Genomic DNA, 12,949 nt, shown 5'->3' with positions numbered 1-12,949 from the left:
CCACACCCCCACGGGAAACAGCAGTGATAAAAATTAGGCTATAAACGAAAGTTCGACCTAGCCATATTGCATTGGGTTGGTAAATCTCGTGCCAGCCACCACGGTCATACGATTGACCCTAGTTAATAAAAAACCGGTGTAAAGCATGCTAAGATAAACCTCATCCAAATAAAGTTAAGCTTTGACCAAGCTGTAAAAAGCCATGGTCAACATAAAAATAAATCACGAAAGTGACTTTAATTACAACCGATGCACGATAGCTAAGACCCAAACTGGGATTAGATACCCCACTATGCTTAGCCCTAAACCCAAATAGTTCACCAGACAAAACTATTCGCCAGAGCACTACTAGCAATAGCCTAAAACTCAAAGGACTTGGCGGTGCTTTATACCCCTCTAGAGGAGCCTCTTCTATAATCGATAAACCCCGATAAACCCCACCAATTCTCGCTAATACAGCCTATATACCGCCATCTTCAGCAAACCCTAAAAAGGAAGCACAGTAAGCAAGATTATAAAAACATAAATACGTTAGGTCAAGGTGTAGCCTATGGATTGGAAAGAAATGGGCTACATTTTCTAAAACAGAACACAAACAAACACCCTAATGAAAACGAGGGTCAAAGGAGGATTTAGTAGTAAGCTAAGAATAGAAAGCTCAGCTGAACCTGGCTCTAAAGCATGCACACACCGCCCGTCACCCTCTTCAAATCCTTAAGAAGGACTAAACATATTAAACAAATACAAAGGCATGAGAAGAGACAAGTCGTAACAAGGTAAGCATACTGGAAGGTGTGCTTGGATTATCAAAGTGTAGCTTAAATAAAGCATCTGGCCTACACCCAGAAGATCGCAGTAATATGTTCACTTTGAACAAATACTAGCCCAATCAACCCCAACATAAAACTAAACAAAAGTACATAAATCAAAGCATTTACTAGACTAAAGTATAGGCGATAGAAATTATATAATGGCGCTATAGAAAAAGTACCGTAAGGGAAAGATGAAAGATGCATTCAAAGTACAAAACAGCAAAGATTACCCCTTATACCTTTTGCATAATGAACTAACTAGAAACACCCCAGCAAAGAGAACTTAAGCTGGGAACCCCGAAACCAGACGAGCTACCTATGAGCAGTTTAAAGAACCCACTCGTCTATGTGGCAAAATAGTGAGAAGACTTGTAGGTAGGGGTGAAAAGCCTAACGAGCCTGGTGATAGCTGGTTGTCCAAGAAATGAATTTAAGTTCAACTTGAAATTATACCTAAAAGCCCAAAAACTATAATGTAAACTTCAAGTATAGTCTAAAAAGGTACAGCTTTTTAGAAACAGAATTAAATCTTAATTAGAGAGTAAACGGTATAACAACCATAGTTGGCCTAAAAGCAGCCATCAATTAAGAAAGCGTCAAAGCTCAACAATAAAACATAAATAATACCATAAATCAAAATCAACTCCTAAAAATGATATTGGACTAATCTATTAATAAATAGAAGAAATAATGTTAGTATGAGTAACAAGAAATAAATCTCCTTGCACAAGCTTATATCAGAACGGATAATCCACTGATAGTTAACAACAAAACAAACTAAGTCCAAAAATAAAACTTTGTTAAACAAATTGTTAATCCAACACAGGTGTGCATAATCTAAAGGAAAGGTTAAAACAAATGAAAGGAACTCGGCAAACATAAGCCCCGCCTGTTTACCAAAAACATCACCTCTAGCATAACCAGTATTAGAGGCACTGCCTGCCCAGTGACTCACGTTAAACGGCCGCGGTATTCTGACCGTGCAAAGGTAGCATAATCACTTGTTCTCTAAATAAGGACTAGTATGAACGGCTAGACGAGGGTTTTACTGTCTCTCATCTGTAACCAGTGAAATTGACCTCCCCGTGAAGAGGCGGGGATGACATAATAAGACGAGAAGACCCTATGAAGCTTTAATTAAACAGCTTAAAATTAACCTAATATCACTCTAAAAGAGATAAAAACTAATGATCTAAGCTGTCAATTTTGGTTGGGGTGACCTCGGAGTAAAAAACAACCTACGAGCGGTCAAATCCAGACTAACAAATCCAGATAATCCGTTAATTGATCCAATGACTTGATCAACGGAACAAGTTACCCTAGGGATAACAGCGCAATCCTGTTCAAGAGTCCATATCGACAACAGGGTTTACGACCTCGATGTTGGATCAGGACATCCCAATGGTGCAGCCGCTATTAATGGTTCGTTTGTTCAACAATTAAAGTCCTACGTGATCTGAGTTCAGACCGGAGTAATCCAGGTCGGTTTCTATCTATTCATACACTTCTCCCAGTACGAAAGGACAAGAGAAGTAGGGCCTACCCCACACAGGCACCCTCGAATCAATAAATGACCATCCTCTCAATTTAGCCAATTCACAATAACCTTCAATCCTAGACCCAGGATCAGCTAGGGTAGCAAAGCACATCAACTGCATAAGACTTAAACTTTTATAACAGAGGTTCAACTCCTCTCCCTAACACTAATGTACATAATTAACATACTAATAATAATTATCCCTATCCTCCTAGCCGTCACATTCCTAACGCTAGTAGAACGTAAAATGCTAGGCTACATACAACTACACAAAGGCCCAAACATCGTAGGCCCATGAGGCCTACTCCAACCAATCGCCGACACAGTAAAACTATTCACCAAAGAACCCCTACGACCCCTAACATCCTCAATCGCAATATTTATTATAGCACCCATTCTAGCACTAGCACTAGCCCTAACCATGTGAGTCCCACTGCCAATACCACACCCACTAGTCAACATAAACCTCGGAGTACTATTCATACTAGCCATATCAAGCCTCGCTGTATACTCTATTCTATGATCAGGATGAGCCTCCAATTCCAAATACGCCCTCATCGGAGCGCTACGTGCAGTAGCCCAAACCATCTCATACGAAGTAACACTAACGATCATTCTACTGTCCCTGCTACTAATAAACGGATCCTTCACGCTCTCCACCCTAATCATCACCCAAGAAAAACTATGACTACTAGTACCCGCATGACCCTTAGCCATAATATGATTCATCTCAACCCTAGCCGAAACCAACCGAGCACCCTTCGATCTAACAGAAGGAGAATCCGAACTCGTATCCGGCTTCAATGTAGAATACGCAGCAGGCCCATTTGCACTTTTCTTCCTGGCTGAATACGCAAACATCATCATAATAAACATCCTATCAGTAACACTGTTCATAGGAGCCTTTCACGACCCCTACACCCCAAGCCTTTACACAACCAACTTTGTAGTAAAAACACTAGCTTTAACTGCCCTATTCCTATGAATCTGAGCATCCTACCCACGATTTCGCTACAACCAACTAATACACCTACTATGAGAAAACTTCCTACCACTAACACTAGCACTGTGCATGTGATATGTGTCAATACCAATCGCCATATCAAGCATTCCTCCCCAATCATAAGAAATATGTCTGACAAAAGAATTACTTTGATAGAGTAAATAATAGAGGTTCAAACCCTCTTATTTCTAGAAAAACAGGCATCGAACCTACATCTGAGAACTCAAAAATCTCCGTGTTACCAACTTACACCATAATCTATAGTAAGGTCAGCTAAATAAGCTATCGGGCCCATACCCTGAAAACGTTGGATTATAACCTTCCCGTACTAATAAACCTCATTATATTCGCCATCCTAATAACCCTATTCCTAGGGACTATACTTGTCCTAATCAGCTCCCACTGACTAATAATTTGAATCGGCTTCGAAATAAACATACTAGCCATAGTCCCCATTCTAATAAAAAACTTTAACCCACGAGCCATAGAAGCAGCCACAAAATACTTCCTAATTCAAGCCACCGCGTCTATATTACTAATACTAGCCATTACACTTGATCTAATAGCTTCCGGACAATGAACCATCACAAAAATACACAACACCTTACCATCAGCTATCATCACTACAGCTATAGCCATAAAACTGGGAATAGCCCCATTCCACTTCTGAGTGCCAGAAGTAACACAAGGAAGCCCACTATCATCAGGCATACTCCTCTTAACCTGACAAAAAATCACACCGATATCAATCCTGTACCAAATCATACCTACAATCAACACAAACATACTAGCAATTATAGCCGCACTCTCAATCCTGGTTGGAGGCTGAGGAGGCCTAAACCAAACCCAGCTGCGAAAAATCATAGCATACTCTTCAATCGCCCACATAGGCTGAATAGCGATAATCATAATATATAACCCTGACATTGCTATCCTAAACCTCCTAATCTACATCATAATAACACTATCCATATTCACAGTCCTACTATACAATTCATCAACAACAACCCTATCCCTATCCCACCTGTCAAACAAAACACCACTAATCACAGTCCTCGCACTCCTAATCCTAATATCACTAGGAGGCCTTCCTCCACTAACCGGATTTATACCCAAATGAATAATTATCCAAGAACTCACTAAAAATAACATAGTAATACTACCAACAATAATAGCAATTATAGCCCTACTCAACCTATACTTCTACATACGCCTAGCGTACTCCACAGCACTAACTATACTCCCAACTACCAACAACATAAAAATAAAATGACAATTCGAAACAACAAAAATTATAAAACTAACCTCACCCCTAATCATTCTATCCACAATAGCACTCCCACTAACTCCCATTATATCAGTCCTAACCTAGAGACTTAGGTTACATAGACCAAGAGCCTTCAAAGCTCTAAGCAAATATAAACTATTTAGTCCCTGACCTAAGGACTGCAGAAATTCAACCTACATCACCTAAATGCAAATCAGGCACTTTGATTAAGCTAAATCCTTACTAGACTGATGGGATACAAACCCACGAAACTTTAGTTAACAGCTAAAAACCCTAATCAACTGGCTTCAATCTACTTCTCCCGCCATGAAGAAAAAGTGGCGGGAGAAGTCCCGGCAGAGTTGAAGCTGCTTCTTTGAATTTGCAATTCAATATGTAATCACCTCAGGACCTGGTAAGAAGAGGGCTCTAACCTCTATGTTCAGATTTACAGTCTAATACTTATTCAGCCATCCTACCTATGTTCACTTATCATTGACTCTTTTCAACAAACCACAAAGACATTGGCACACTATACCTCTTATTCGGCGCTTGAGCTGGAATGGTCGGCACTGCATTAAGCCTCCTAATTCGCGCTGAGCTAGGTCAACCTGGGACTCTCCTGGGAGATGACCAGATCTACAATGTAATCGTTACCGCACATGCATTCGTAATGATCTTTTTTATAGTCATACCAATTATAATTGGGGGCTTTGGAAACTGACTAGTACCCTTAATAATTGGAGCTCCTGACATGGCATTCCCTCGTATAAATAACATGAGTTTCTGACTACTCCCCCCTTCCTTCCTACTCCTTCTAGCCTCTTCCATAGTTGAAGCGGGAGCTGGAACAGGATGAACTGTGTACCCTCCTCTAGCAGGAAACTTAGCACATGCAGGAGCATCAGTAGACCTAACCATTTTTTCCCTCCACTTAGCAGGTGTTTCCTCAATCCTAGGGGCTATTAATTTTATTACAACTATCATCAACATGAAACCCCCTGCAATAAACCAATACCAAACCCCACTGTTCGTGTGATCAGTCCTAATTACAGCCGTACTTCTACTATTATCCCTACCTGTACTAGCCGCCGGCATTACCATACTACTGACCGACCGCAACCTAAACACAACCTTCTTCGACCCTGCTGGAGGAGGAGACCCTATTCTATATCAACACCTATTCTGATTCTTTGGACACCCCGAAGTGTACATCTTAATTCTTCCTGGCTTTGGAATAATTTCCCACATCGTAACTTACTACTCAGGAAAAAAAGAACCTTTTCGATACATAGGCATAGTCTGAGCAATGATGTCCATTGGCTTCCTAGGCTTTATTGTATGAGCACACCATATATTTACAGTAGGGATAGATGTTGACACACGAGCTTACTTCACATCAGCCACCATAATCATTGCAATCCCAACAGGCGTAAAAGTATTTAGCTGACTAGCAACCCTACATGGAGGGAATGTAAAATGAGCCCCCGTTATACTATGAGCTCTGGGCTTTATCTTTTTATTTACAGTTGGAGGCCTAACTGGCATCGTATTGGCCAACTCATCCCTAGACATTGTCCTTCATGACACCTACTACGTAGTAGCCCATTTCCACTACGTCCTCTCCATAGGAGCAGTCTTCACCATCATAGGAGGCTTTGTCCACTGATTCCCACTATTCTCAGGGTACACTCTCAACAATACATGAGCAAAAATCCACTTCACAATCATGTTTGTAGGAGTAAACATAACTTTCTTTCCTCAACACTTCCTCGGACTGTCAGGAATACCTCGACGCTACTCAGATTACCCAGATGCTTACACAATGTGAAACACTGTGTCCTCCATAGGATCCTTCATCTCACTGACCGCCATAATGCTCATAGTCTTCATGATCTGAGAAGCCTTCGCCTCTAAACGAGAAGTTCTTATAGTAGAGTCAACAAACACCAACCTCGAATGACTACATGGCTGCCCGCCACCCTATCACACATTTGAAGAACCTGCCTTCGTAAACCTAGTCAAAACAAGAAAGGAAGGAATCGAACCTCCAAACAATGGTTTCAAGCCAACATCATAGCCTCTATGTATCTCTCAATCACAGAAGTATTAGTAAAATTTACATAACTTTGTCAAAGTTAAATTATAGGTTTAAGCCCTTTATACTTATATGGCATACCTCCTCCAACTAGGCTTCCAAGATGCCACATCTCCAATTATAGAAGAACTACTCCACTTTCATGACCATACGCTAATAATCGTGTTCTTGATCAGCTCTCTAGTACTGTATATTATCTCCCTCATGTTAACAACCAAACTCACTCACACAAGTACAATAGATGCTCAAGAAGTAGAAACCATCTGAACTGTTTTACCTGCAATCATCTTAATCCTAATTGCCCTACCCTCCCTATGCATCCTTTACATAATAGATGAAATCAACAACCCTTCCCTAACTGTAAAAACAATAGGTCACCAATGATACTGAAGCTACAAGTACACAGACTATGAGGACTTAAGTTTCGACTCATACATAATCCCAACCCAAGACTTAAAACCTGGAGAACTTCGACTTCTAGAAGTAGACAATCGGCTTGTACTACCCATGGAAATGACTATCCGCATGCTAATTTCATCTGAAGACGTCCTACACTCCTGAGCCGTCCCATCCCTAGGCCTAAAAACAGATGCTATCCCCAGACGTCTAAACCAAACGACCTTAATATCAACTCGGCCAGGCTTATTCTACGGACAGTGTTCAGAAATCTGCAGCTCAAATCATAGCTTCATGCCAATCGTCCTCGAACTAGTACCCCTAAAAACATTTGAAAACTGAACTGCATCTATACTGTAAATCATTAAGAAGCTAGTAGCACTAACCTTTTAAGTTAGAGACAGAGAGTATACCTCTCCTTAATGACATGCCTCAGCTAGATACCACAACATGATCTATCACAATCATATCTATGATCTTAACTCTCTTCATTCTAGTTCAATTAAAAATCTCCAAACACTACTACCCTCACGACGCAGAAGCTTCAACAAAACTATATCACAAAACACCCACCCCTTGAGAAAAAAAATGAACGAAAATCTATTCACCTCTTTCATTACCCCAGTAATAATAGGAATTCCTATTGTCACAATTATTATTATATTCCCAATAATCCTCTTCCCAACATCAAAACGACTAATTAACAACCGTGTCGTATCCATCCAACAATGACTCCTAAAACAAACATCCAAACAAATAATAAGCATCCACAACTACAAAGGACAAACCTGAACCCTAATGTTAGTAACACTAATCATTTTCATTGCATCTACGAACCTACTAGGCCTATTACCCCATTCATTCACACCCACGACCCAACTATCAATAAACCTGAGCATAGCCGTTCCCCTATGAGCAGCTACCATGGTCACAGGATTCCGACACAAAACAAAAACATCTCTAGCCCATTTTCTACCCCAAGGCACACCAACCCTTCTCATCCCAATACTAGTAATCATTGAAACAATCAGCCTACTAATTCAACCCATGGCACTCGCAGTACAACTAACTGCCAACATTACTGCTGGCCACTTACTAATACACCTAATTGGAAGTGCAACCCTCGCCCTAATATCAATTAACCTCACCGTAGCTACAACTACCTTCATCATCCTAGTCCTACTCACAATCCTTGAATTCGCAGTTGCACTCCTTCAAGCATACGTATTTACTCTCCTAGTCAGCCTTTACTTACACGACAATACATAATGACCCATCAAACCCACTCCTACCACATAGTAAATCCAAGCCCTTGACCCCTAACCGGAGCCTTATCTGCCCTCCTAATAACATCAGGCCTAGCAATATGATTCCACTTTAACTCTACAAAACTACTACTCCTAGGACTAACAACAAACTTCTTAACAATATATCAATGATGACGCGACATTGTACGAGAGAGCACCTTCCAAGGTCACCATACACCCACAGTACAAAAAGGACTCCGATATGGTATAGTCCTCTTTATTATCTCAGAAGTATTCTTCTTCGCTGGCTTTTTCTGAGCATTCTACCACTCAAGCCTAGCCCCCACTCCCAAGCTAGGAGGATGTTGACCTCCTACTGGCATTAACCCACTAAACCCACTAGAAGTCTCTCTGCTCAACACATCCGTTCTCCTGGCCTCAGGAGTATCAATTACTTGAGCACATCACAGCAGGCAACCGAAGCCACATAACCCAGGCACTACTAATCACAATTCTCCTATGTATTTACTTCACATTACTGCAAATTTCAGAATACTATGAAGCACCATTCACAATTTCCGATGGCGTATACGGTTCCACCTTCTTCATAGCAACCGGATTCCACGGCTTACATGTCATTATCGGTACCTCTTTCCTAATTGTATGTATACTACGACAACTAAAATACCACTTCACATCAAACCACCACTTCGGATTTGAAGCTGCTGCCTGATACTGACACTTTGTAGACGTAGTATGATTATTCCTATATGTTTCTATCTACTGATGAGGTTCCTATTTTCTAAGTATGTACAGTACAGTTGACTTCCAATTAACAAGCTCTGGTCAAAACCCAGAAGAAAATAATAAACCTCCTCTTAGTAATAGTAACCAATACCATACTAGCATCCCTACTTATATTAATCGCCTTCTGACTCCCCCAATTAAACACATACTCAGAAAAAATCACTCCATACGAATGCGGGTTTGACCCCATAGGATCGGCGCGACTACCATTCTCCATAAAATTTTTCCTGATCGCTATCACATTCTTACTATTCGACCTAGAAATCGCACTACTTCTACCACTCCCGTGAGCATCACAGACAAACAACCTAAACACCATACTCACAGTAGCCCTAATACTCATCTCACTATTAGCAATCAGCCTAGCCTATGAATGAACACAAAAAGGTCTAGAATGAACCGAATATGATAGCTAGTTTACACAAAATAAATGATTTCGACTCATTAGATTATGACTTACTCATAGCTATCAAATGTCCCTAATCTACATCAACACAATACTAGCATTTACCATCTCCCTAGTAGGAATATTAATATATCGATCACACTTAATATCATCATTATTATGTCTAGAAGGCATAATACTATCCCTATTCATAATAATTACCATCACAATCCTAACTAAACTAACCACTTCACGCTAGCTAACATAGTGCCCATCATCCTCCTCGTACTAGCAGCATGTGAAGCTGCCCTGGGTCTCTCCCTACTAGTACTTGTATCTAATACATACGGCACAGACTACGTACAAAACCTAAACCTACTACAATGCTAAAACTAATTGTCCCTACAACCATACTAATCCCCCTGACATGACTATCAAGTAAAAACATACTATGAATTAATGTCACATCATACAGCATACTAATCAGCTTAACATCCCTAACCATCCTAGGCCAACACAATCACGGCAGTATAAACTTCTCAACCACCTTTTTTTCAGACTCCCTATCAGCACCCCTAATTGTACTGACAACATGACTCCTCCCCCTAATATTAATGGCCAGCCAAGCCCATATCTCTAACGAGCCCCTAAACCGAAAAAAACTATACATCACCATACTAATCACCCTTCAAGCATTACTAATCATAACATTCACCTCTTCTGAATTCATCTTATTCTACATCCTATTTGAAGCGACACTCGTACCAACCCTAATCATCATCACACGATGAGGAAACCAAGCAGAACGACTAAATGCAGGGTCCTACTTCCTCTTCTACACAATAGCAGTATCACTCCCCCTTCTAGTAGTGCTTATATATACCCAAAACGTGACAGGAACTCTTAACATACTAGTACTACAACACTGAGCAAAACCCATAAACGACTCTTGATCAAATATACTAATTTGACAAGCATGCATAATGGCGTTCATAGTAAAAATACCCCTCTATGGACTACACCTCTGACTACCAAAAGCTCATGTAGAAGCTCCCATTGCAGGTTCCATAGTACTTGCAGCCGTACTGCTTAAACTAGGCGGATACGGCATAATACGCATCACTGTCATACTCGAACCAGTAACAACATCCATAGCGTACCCCTTCCTAATACTATCCCTATGAGGGATAATCATAACAAGCTCTATCTGCTTACGCCAAACCGACTTAAAATCATTAATCGCTTACTCCTCTGTAGGCCACATAGCACTAGTAATCGTTGCAATCCTAATCCAAACCCCATGAAGCTACATAGGAGCCACTGCCCTCATGATCGCCCACGGTCTGACATCATCTATACTATTTTGCCTAGCAAATACAAACTATGAGCGAATTCACAGCCGAACTATAATACTAGCACGGGGACTACAAACCCTCCTACCCTTAATAGCTGCTTGATGGCTCTTAGCAAGCCTGACTAACCTAGCCCTACCACCCAGCATCAACCTAATCGGAGAGCTGTTCGTAGTAGTATCAACATTCTCATGAGCCAACACTACCATTATTCTAACTGGAACAAATATCATCATTACAGCCATCTACTCGTTATACATATTAATATCTACTCAACAAAGCAAATACACCCACCATATCAACAACATCAGCCCCTCCTTTACCCGAGAAAATACCCTAATAGCCCTCCACATACTACCCCTCCTGCTACTATCAATCAACCCCAAAATCATCCTAGGATCTCTCTACTGTAAGTATAGTTTAACAAAACACCAGATTGTGAATCTGATAATAGAAGACCCAAACTTCTTACTTACCAAAAAAGTATGCAAGAACTGCTAACTCCTGCCCCCATACATAAAAATATGGCTTTTTTAAACTTTTAGAGGATGACAGACATCCATTGGTCTTAGGAACCAAAAAATTTGGTGCAACTCCAAGTAAAAGTAATTAACATTCTAACATGCTCCTCCCTCATAACACTAACAGTATTAATTATACCGATCATAATTACCCCCACAAATATCTACATGAACAAAAACTACCCCTTCCACGTAAAAAACATAGTTGCATTAGCCTTTATAATCAGCATAATCCCCGCAATAATATTTATTTACTCAAACAAAGAAGCAACCATCTTCAACTGACACTGAATAACAATCCAAACAATAAAACTAACAATAAGCTTCAAAATAGACTACTTCTCTATAACATTCATACCAGTAGCCCTATTTGTAACATGATCCATCATAGAATTCTCCCTCTGATATATAAAATCAGATCCCTACATCAACCGATTCTTCAAATACCTACTAATCTTTCTAATCACAATAATAATCCTAGTATCATCCAACAACATGTTCCAACTTTTCATCGGATGAGAAGGTGTAGGCATCATATCTTTTCTCCTAATTGGCTGATGATACGGACTGACAGACGCAAACACAGCAGCCATACAAGCCATTCTATACAACCGCATTGGAGATATCGGACTCATCATATCAATAGCATGATTTCTCACAAACCTAAACTCATGAGACCTCCAACAAATCTTTATACTAAACCCCGAAAATACAAACATTCCTTTAATGGGTCTACTACTAGCAGCCACCGGAAAATCCGCACAATTTGGACTACACCCCTGACTCCCTTCCTCCATAGAAGGGCCAACCCCAGTCTCAGCCCTACTCCACTCCAGCACAATAGTAGTTGCCGGAGTGTTCCTATTAATCCGATTTCACCCCTTGATAGAAAACAATAAAACAATTCAAACAGCAACCCTCTGCTTAGGGGCTATTACAACCCTATTCACAGCTATCTGCGCTCTCACCCAAAACGATATCAAAAAGATCGTAGCCTTCTCAACCTCAAGCCAACTTGGCCTTATAATAGTTACTATCGGCATCAACCAACCCCACCTAGCCTTCATGCACATCTGCACTCACGCCTTCTTCAAAGCTATACTCTTCATATGCTCCGGATCCATCATCCACAGCCTAAACGATGAACAAGACATCCGTAAAATAGGAGGACTATTCCACATTCTCCCCATCACCACCTCCGCCCTCATCATCGGCAGTCTCGCCTTAACAGGAACTCCTTTCCTAACAGGCTTCTACTCCAAAGACCTAATTATTGAAACCGCTAATATATCCTACACAAACGCCTGAGCCTTAATTACTACATTACTAGCCACCTCCCTAACAGCCGCCTACAGTACACGAATCATCTTTTTCACATTACTAGGACAACCTCGATTCAACACCCTTACCAACATCAACGAAAATAACCCCCTACTAATTAACCCAATCAAACGCCTAATACTAGGAAGTATCTTCGCTGGTTTCCTATTATTCAATAACATCCCCCCAACATCCACACCCCAA

General features: G+C 40.6%; 1 pseudogene; it reads left to right on the top strand.

Moving 5' to 3' along the window:
* The first annotated feature begins 5,097 nt into the window (after positions 1-5,097).
* LOC118915721 (cytochrome c oxidase subunit 1-like) lies at positions 5,098-6,979 on the top strand (annotated as a pseudogene).
* Positions 6,980-12,949: the final 5,970 nt, after the last annotated feature.

The sequence above is a fragment of the Manis pentadactyla genome, chromosome 14 (genome assembly GCF_030020395.1).
Source record: "Manis pentadactyla isolate mManPen7 chromosome 14, mManPen7.hap1, whole genome shotgun sequence".
NCBI lineage: Eukaryota > Metazoa > Chordata > Mammalia > Pholidota > Manidae > Manis > Manis pentadactyla.
Note: the sequence above shows the minus strand (reverse complement) of the source record. Positions and strands in the feature narration are given on the sequence as shown.